Genomic DNA, 9,247 nt, shown 5'->3' on the forward strand with positions numbered 1-9,247 from the left:
AGAAGACCTTTGTTCAAATTTTACCTCTGTCAACCACCACCTGGGTTAGCTTGGGAGTCATTTGCCTTGTACAAGCGAGATCCCACCAGGAAGAAGGGAACTTCTGATATTTGGAAATAAGCTTCATGTATACCTGGAACCTCTCTCTCCAGGCTAAATATATCTGAGTTTTTTGCATCCTTTCTATATAGTCTCCAGTCTCTGCACTCTTCAGTACAATCTGGCTGGTCTCTGCCACTTCTAAAATGAGACTGTGGAAGGGAAGACACTCTAGATGAGCTGTGACTAGGAGAGAAGAGCAGGGGGACTATCACTTTCCTCTACCCTAGAAGGAAGCAAACTTCTTCAGGACAGAGATTGTTTTGAGCTTTGCTATTTCCTTCTTTAGCTATTTTACAATTGAGGAAATTGATGAAAATAGGCTTAAATGACTTGCCCAGGGTCACACAACGAGTAAGTGTCTGAGACTGGATTTGAATTCAGGTCCTCCTTCCTCTATGTCTCCTGAAAACGCCTTGTGTTCTCCTGTCTGTATTAGCAATGCCTGGAATTCTTTCCCTTCCCTACAAGTGCCTACTCATCCTTAATTCTGCCTTCCCTTTGAAGCCTTCTCTCATTTCTCCCTTTCAGTAATTTGTTCCCCCCTGGACCTCATAAAGCACTTTGCTTGTACTTCTGTTTCACAATTATCATGTAAAAGGATGTACCGTAGTGCTCTTTGTTGGTGTCTTATTCTCATATTAACTTGGTAACCTCTTCTGATCCTTTGCCCAAGCACAGTGTTTAGTTAATGTCTATTGCATCCATATTTGCTGAGTATCAAACAGAAAGGCTGTAGTTGATCCTGAAGGTAATAGGGAGCCATAGAGTTTACTGAGCAGAGGCATGTTGGGGTCAGGCCTTCTCTTGAGGAAAATCCCTTTGACAACAGAGTGAAGGATGGATCGGGATGAAGAAAGTCTTGGAATAGATAAGCAATTAGGAGGCTATTACAACAGTCCAGGCTGGAGGTGATGAGAGTCTACACAGGGTTGTAACTGTGTGAAGATCCAGAAGGGAATAAAGAGAAAGGGCATGAAAGGAATGACACGATTGTGCATGTGGGGGAGAGGGACGAATCAAGGCTGAAATTGAGATTTCAAGACTGGATGGTTGGGATGACAGTGGTTCTCTTAACAATAGAGAAGGGTTAAGGGGAAAGTTTGGTGGTAATGTGGGAGGATAATTAGTTCTGTTTTGGGACACCAAAATCTAATAGGCATTTTGCAGAACTAGGCTTCAGCTTCAGAAACATTAGGTCTGCATATATGGATCTTGGAATCATCTGCATAAAGATAATTAGTGCTATATATAGCAGGGATTCTCAACTATTATTTATTTTATTTGTTTATTTATTTGGTTCCTATATCTCTTGGCTTTTAATAAACTCCCCCTATTTTACATTAAAGGAAACAAATTCTAGAAATTATTTGTCAGAAAGAAAATAGATTAATTTTTCATAAAGAAAACTTTTTTGGGCCCGTAATATTTTTCACTAACATTACTACTTTTGGAATATTTCAATAGGATAATATAGTTATTTAGGTCAGTTAGGTGTAACAGTGGATACAGTGCTGGCCCTGGAATCAGGAAGATTTATCTTCCTGAGTTTAAACCTGATCTGAAATACTGTGTGACCCTGAACAAGTCACTTCACTCTGTTTGCCTCAATTTTCTCGGTTGTAAAAGTAATTAGAGAAGAAAATGGCAAACCATTACACAACTGAAAAAACATAATTATTTACCCCATATTCTCCATGCCCTTTGAAAAAATTCTTATACTCTTTGAGGATACATGTTTCTCAGGTGGGGAACTCCTGAAGTGAAAATCGAAATTAACGTTTTTTTTTTTGTTTTTTTTTTTGGCTTCCAATTTATTCTGTTGACTCACAGTTTCCAGTCCACTAAAACCTCAGCCTCGGGGTATTTTTCCTCACCATTCTGATCTGGCCACATTTCTTCCTACCCAAACCTCCTTGATCTGTGTGTATACTTATGTATATGCATATATGTATGCACAATACACATGCATATATATACACACACAAATATGCATAGATAGATACAGATAGTTTTTTAAACCAAATGCAAGACTTCACGTTCAACCTCATTAAATTTTGTCTTGGATTTCAGTATCTGATAAATACAGGAACTTAGGTTAGGAGAGAAGGTTGGTTAATGATTAATTTGGTTAATTGGTTAATGGTTAAGTTGTGATAGAGAGAAAGCATGAGGAGCTGTCCAGAGAGATCAGAGGTGACTGGTGGATTTTAAGTATTTGGAAAAGGAGATAAGACTGGAGAAATACTAAAGGGAACAGAGACACCCAAAACATTGTTTTACATAGAGTCTTGAGCTGAGCTTCAGGAAATTTGAGTTCTTGACCCCATTCTGTGAATAACAGTGTGTGGGCAAATAATTTTCCTCTGAGGGCCTCAGTTTTCTCTTTTGTAAAGAAGAAGCAATAGCATAGATCAGAGTAGATTTCGGGGGAACCCTTGAACTTAAAAGTGGAAAAAATTACATCTTTATTTTCACTAACGCCTAACTGAAGTTTTATATTCTTTTCAGGTATGATTTTTTAAAAAGGAAACTTTAAATATTTAGCTTCCAATTTCTGGGAGGCTAAAGAAGAATTATTATTCTGGACAGCAACAGCAACAAAATAAAACTGTGCTTACAGATCATTTTCTGCCATACTCTTTCTTTTTTTTTTTTATGTTTTAAAAATAAGTTTTATTTTTTTTTAATTTTTTATTTAATAATTACTTTATATTGACACTCGTTTCTGTTCCGATTTTTTTCCCCCCTCCCTCTCTCCACCCCCTCCCCTAGATGGCAAGCAGTCCTTTATATGTTGGATATGTTGCAGTATATCCTAGATACAATATATGTTTGCAGAACCGAACAGTTCTCTTGTTGCTTAGGGAGAATTGGATTCAGAAGGTATAAATAACCCGGGAAGAAAAACAAAAATGCAGATAGTTTACATTCGTTTCCCAGTGTTCTTTCTTTGGGAGTAGCTGTTTTTGTCCGTCATTTATCAATTGAAACTCAGGTCTCTTTGTCAAAGAAATCCACTTCCATCAAAATATGTCCTCATACAATATCGTTGTCGAAGTGTATAATGATCTCCTGGTTCTGCTCATTTCACTTAGCATCAGTTCATGTAAGTCTCGCCAGTCCTCTCTGTATTCATCCTGCTGGTCATTTCTTACAGAACAATAATATTCCATAACATTCATATACCACAATTTACCCAGCCATTCTCCAATTGATGGGCATCCATTCATTTTCCAGTTTCTAGCCACTACAAACAGGGCTGCTACAAACATTTTGCCATACTCTTTCTTTAGGACCACTATGTTATTGTTGCTCTTTTTACTACATGGGGTGTATATATATTGGGTGCTAATAAAAGATTTTTTATCAAGACTTTTCTGCATTGCAATTTCAATATATTGCAGGTCAGCATAAGAAGCTAAATGGTTATTCTGGGAGAGTTTTGTGAAAGCCGCAGATGATACTCAAAGGCCAGCAGATGACACAAAGCCTATGATCAAATATTTAACCCAAACTTTACAATAAAGTAAAAAAATAAAAAAAATAAAAAAAACTTCTTTTTTGTATCATGTACTCTACATCATCATGATTTCTTAAAGAGTTGTTCTGAGGACTTCATAGATTTTTTTCAGACTGCCAAAAAGATCCATGTCTCAAAAAATTTAATTTAATTTAAATGTGCTCTGCGTCCTCCTTGTAGACTGTTCACTCCCTTCCTCTCAAACTAAACATATTTCAGAAGCAATTTGTAGCACTTAAAATGGTTGCTCCATCAGTTATGCCGATTTCCCCTCCTTCTCCTTCTTTAATTTTTGTTGTTGTGGTTGTTATATGGGATGGCAGTCTAGGACAGGGAGGGGAATACTGGGGGAAATCATGGTGATATAAAAAACCAGCAGACATCAATAACAACTTGTTTTTAAGACAGAAAGGTTGGTCAGCTGGGGAAGAGGCAACCTTGAAGTACAAACCACCAGAACCATATCAGGGCTGGGTCAGGGAGTTCTTCCTGTTCCAGCCTAATCCTTATTATTGCATGTATGACCTTTCTAGGAAACTGGGGCACAGAAAAGTGGAGTGATTGGGCTAGGAAAACAGCAAGATTCAAAACTCATAGGGCTGGAAAGGACCTTAGAGACCAGTTCCCTCCAAAGGGGATCATAGTGATAAAGGGCTTAGCACAGAGCCTGGCACATAGTTGGTGTTCAATAAACGCTTCCTTTGCCTTCTCTCTTTCCCTCTTTTTTATCCTTCCTACAAGCCCTCAACTCCAACCCCAACTGTAGCCTTTTATGTACAGAAGAATGGAGTATCCTTAGAACTTATTATTTTACAGTTTGCTTTTCTCTATCCACACTGATACTTTGTAGGGATTTGTGTTTTATCGTGTTGTTGTATGTAGACAGTTTCAAAAATTGTTGAATTCATATGCCCAAAGGGCTATAAAACTGTTCCTACCCTTTGACCCAGCAGTGCTATTACTGGGTGTGTATCCCAAGGAAATCATAAAGGAAGGGAAAGGACCCACATGTGCAAAAATGTTTGTAGCAGCTCTTTTTGTGGTGGCAAAGAATTGGAAAATGAGTCCATGCCCATCAACTGGGGAAAGGCTGACCAAGTTGTAGTATATGGAGATAATGGAATATTGTTGTTCTATTAAAAAGTGATGAACAAATTAATTATTTTATAAAGTCCTGGAAAGATTTATACAAACTGATACTGAGTGAAACAAGCAGAACCAGGAACACATTGTACAAAATAAAAGCAAGATGATCAGCGGTGAAAGACTTGGTTGTTCTCAGTGGCTCAGTGATCCCAAGCAATCTCAGTAGACTTTGGACAGACAATGCCATCTGCATCCAGAAAAAGAACTGAGACTCAATGTAAATCAATACATGCTATGTTCACTTCTTTTTGATTTTTTTTCCTCTTCTATGGTTTTTCCTTTTGCTCTGATTTTTCTCTCCTAACATGATTCATAAAACAGCGTGTATTAAAATGATATATCAAGGGAAAGGGACCTGTATGTGCCAAAATGTTTGTAGCAGCCCTGTTTGTAGTGGCTAGAAACTGGAAAATGAATGGATGCCCATCAATTGGAGAATGGCTGGGTAAATTGTGGTATATGAACGTTATGGAATATTATTGCTCTGTAAGGAATGACCAGCAGGATGAATACAGAGAGGCTTGGAGAGACCTACATGGGACTGATGCTAAGTGAAATGGGCAGAACCAGGAGATCATTATACACTTCGACAACGATATTGTATGAGGATGTATTCTGATGGAAGTTGATTTCTATGACAAAGAGACCTAACTGAGTTTCAATGGATAAATGATGGACAGAAACAGCTACACCCAAAGAAGGAACACTGGGGAACGAATGTGAACTATCTGCATTTTTGATTTTCTTCCCGGGTTATTTATACCTTCTGAATCCAATTCTCCCTGTGCAACAAGAGAACTGTTCAGTTCTGCAAACATATATTGTATCTAGGATATACTGCAACATATTTAACATATATAGGACTGCTTGCCATTTTGGGGAGTGGTGGTGGAGGGAAGGAGGGGAAAAATCGAAACATAAGCGAGTGCAAGGGATAATATTGTAAAAAATTACCTTGGCATGGATTCTGTCAATACAAAGTTATTATTAAATAAAATAAAATTTAAATTAAAAAAAAGAAAATGATATATCATCATCATAATAAATAATACATAAAATAATTTTTAAAAATAGTTGAGTTCAGACTCATAGAAAGTAAGATCCTTTGCTATTTTATAGTTCAGTCATTCAATCATATCTGACTCTTCATAACCTCATTTGCTATTTTCTTGGCAAAGACATTGGAGTAGTTTGCCATTTCATTTTTCAGCTCATTTTACAGATGAGGAAATTGAGACAAACAAGGTAAAGTATCTTGCCTGGGGTCTCACAGATAGTGTCTGAGGCTGGATTTGAAATCATGACTCAGGCCCAGGGTTCTATCCATTGCACCACCTGGCTGCTCATGATCTTAGGAGGGACAAGTAATTCATTTTTTTCTGGAGGATACACAAAATGTGAGTACTCATTTTTGCTGCCAGGTTGAGCTCCTCTGTTCTTGCCACCAAACCTCTTCAAAGTTAAGACCCCTAAAGAAGGGTCAGGAATATTTTGTGTGCTCCTATTTTCACTTGAATCTCTCGGGTTTTAGGATCATAAATTAAGAGGTAGATGGGTCCTATAAAGCCATTTATTCAGTTCTCTCATTTTATAGATAAACATGGAGAAGTAGAATGACTACAGTTATTGCTTCCACATCAAGACTTTCCACATTGCAGGTTATCATAAATTAAATGGGAATTTTTTTGGAGTTTATAGAAGCCAGAAATGACATAAAGCTTATGATCAAATAACTTAACCCAAATTTTACACTAAGATACCATAAATATCCCATAAAAAAAAGAATATCAGACTTTGTCTCTGGCATAAAGGGAGGCTCAAAGTTTTTACCTGGATTTTCCAGATCTCGGGGGTGCTGTGCCCCTAACTCCCATGATATGGAAGGGATAATTATATTTCTTCAGGGACACATAGGAGCTGAAATTTGAATGTGGGTCCTCTGACTCCACATACCTTTTCCTCCACAGCTTCCTCTTAACCATGCTTTCCAAAGAACCAAGCTGTCTCTCAATGTCAAACTCAAGAAATCCAGAATGGAACTCACTTTCTCCCCTTGAAATTCCTCTTCCTTTTGACTTTGCTATTTTTCTTTAAGACAATATGATTCACCTGGTCTTCCATGACAATTGCCACGGGCTTATCTTTGATTCCTTGTTTCACCCGATTGTTTGTATTCCAATTGCTTCCTATACCTGTTACTTCAAATCTCCTCTCTCCACCACAAAGTGGAAGCTTAGCTCGATTTATCCCTTCTCCGCCTCGTGTCCTTACCATCCCTCATTCTCTCTTCTCCTCCACTTTACGAAGAGGGGGTGGTTTTTTATGTGCATCCTTGATCCCATTCCCTCCAATCTCCCATGGGACCTGTCCCTTTGGTCGTCCCTCTTCCGATTTTTCTATTTCAAGAGTTGTTTCAGTTGTGTCCTGCTCTTGCTCCCATTTCAACGGTTTTCCTGCCAGAGAAGCTGGAGTGATTGCTGTTTCCTTCTAGCTTTTTTATTTATGTTTTAACCAGACTGGAACTTAACTATTCCTGTGCATGATACTGCCCCTCTTGTCTCTGGGTAGGCTTTGCCCGGGCTGCTTCCTTCTCACCTGGCTCCTGAAATTCCAAGATCCCTTTAAAGCTTAACTCAAGTGTCAGTTCCTTTCCTTAGCCTCTTAGCAGCTACTATACTTGCCTCTCCAAAAACAAAACCCATTGAGTATTTACGTTGTACATGTTTTAGTATTTAATTTTTATTTTTGTATGTATTGTTACAAATAGACTTTCTAAGGACGGGGAGTAGTTGTTTTTTGTTTGTAACCCTTCTACCTGGTACAATACCCAGCACACAGTAGGTGCTTAATAAATGTTTAGCGGAATTGAATCAAATCTAGTTACCAAATCCTGTTGATTCTACAGTTTGAATTCATACCTTCCAAGCCCACTTGTATCCCAGAATGATTCAACATAGCCCAGACTAATATTTTTCTTTTTCTCTTCTTTATTCCATATTTGCTAATGCTGCCAGAATAAGCATTCTTATGCATACATCTGTTCAAAAAACTCAAAAATCGTCAGTGGTTCTTTCTAGTCTATTGCCTTACAATTAATTTTATCAGCAAATTTCACATTTCTGTGACTGAGACTCTCCATAATCTGGGGTTATGTTTCCTTTCTAGTCACCCACCCACCCAAAACAGGTAACTAATTCCTAACTAGGCCCTCTGAGCTTTTGCTCACGCTGTACCCTGTGTCCGCTAGGCAATCTCCATGTATTCATCTCTCTGACTGAATTTGAAATCAAAATTATACCACCCCCTTCAAGAAATCTTTCCTGATCCTCTCTATTAATGACTCTTCCCATAGATCTCACTGTGTGTTACTTTGCAAATTACAGGTGCATTTGGGCCATTTTGTCTACTGTTACTGCTTATCTTAGCTCCTTTTAGATTGTAAGTTCCATGAAGGCAGGGAGCAAGCCTTAGGGAATTTTGTACTTCCCCCAGCATGCAAACAGTCCCACACACAGCGGACACTCAAATGTTTGCTGTTGTCAAAAAATAATTCACAAGCCTCCTGGGGATTGCTGTCCTAGACCATAATCCCTAGGAAACCTCGGAACTTGGATTCGGGGACCTCCATCACACACCTCCCTGGTGTTCCCCATGGCAGGGACTCCGTGGCTAGTCCATCTGTTGAAGTCTGGAGAAGTGACTTCTTCCTTCAGCCCTCCATAGGAAACTAGATACCATTATTTAAATCAAATGTGGCTATTCTAGGGAATCAATGCCTTTCCACCCCTCCTCATTTTGACCAAAACAAATGCACTTACCAGGATTTCATTGTCAGAGTGTCAAGAAGCTCTCAACCAGGTGCTAGAGGGTGTGGGTGGGCCTGTTCCTCCCACAGGGCTGGGTGAACCTTCAGGGTCTCTACCCTGGATTGTCAGATTTTGCTAGTCCGCTGGAACATGTCTGGGGTGCCCCACACTGGGAGAGTTTGTGGCACTCCCCGTGTCCTGATGGCTTCTTGTGGATCTAGTCTGGGAAGACCCTTTAAGCCTGATCCTTCTGGTCTGGGAGCCCAAGACCTTGTGTAAACCCCTAAAACTCTCAAGATGTATGATAGGAAATGGTGGAGGATTCCTTTGAGTCTTTAGTTGACATTGCAGACTTGGTGGTTCTTAGAACCACTGGTTTCCTCTGACGACAGCACACAGTGTAAAAAGCACCAACAAGTTCCTGTTCTAGAGGAGAAAGCATCATTCTTGTCTTAGCCCAAAGCAACTTATTTCATTATTTTAGACTAGTCTCTTTTAGGAGAACATAATTAAGCTAGAAAGCAATATTGCCTAAAGGAAAAAAGCACAATTGTAAGAATTGGGACACCAGACTTTAGTTTTGGCCAACATAAAATAAAAATATAAACCTTTTTAGGTCTCAAAACAAAAATAATTTTTATTCCTGTCTATATACTATTTTTTTTTAAAGAAT

The 9,247-nt window shown here is 38.7% G+C and overlaps 1 protein-coding gene across 1 annotated transcript in view; it reads right to left on the bottom strand.

The window, feature by feature from the left end:
- The window catches only part of SLA2 (Src like adaptor 2), a 31,814-nt gene extending 22,802 nt beyond the window's left edge, over window positions 1-9,012 (bottom strand). Inside the window, exon 1 of the mRNA XM_051979248.1 lies at window positions 8,587-9,012. The gene's annotated coding sequence lies outside the window, so the exon portion shown is untranslated. The remainder of the gene's footprint in view (window positions 1-8,586) is intronic.
- Window positions 9,013-9,247: the final 235 nt, after the last annotated feature.

Source organism: Antechinus flavipes, chromosome 2, assembly GCF_016432865.1.
Source record: "Antechinus flavipes isolate AdamAnt ecotype Samford, QLD, Australia chromosome 2, AdamAnt_v2, whole genome shotgun sequence".
NCBI lineage: Eukaryota > Metazoa > Chordata > Mammalia > Dasyuromorphia > Dasyuridae > Antechinus > Antechinus flavipes.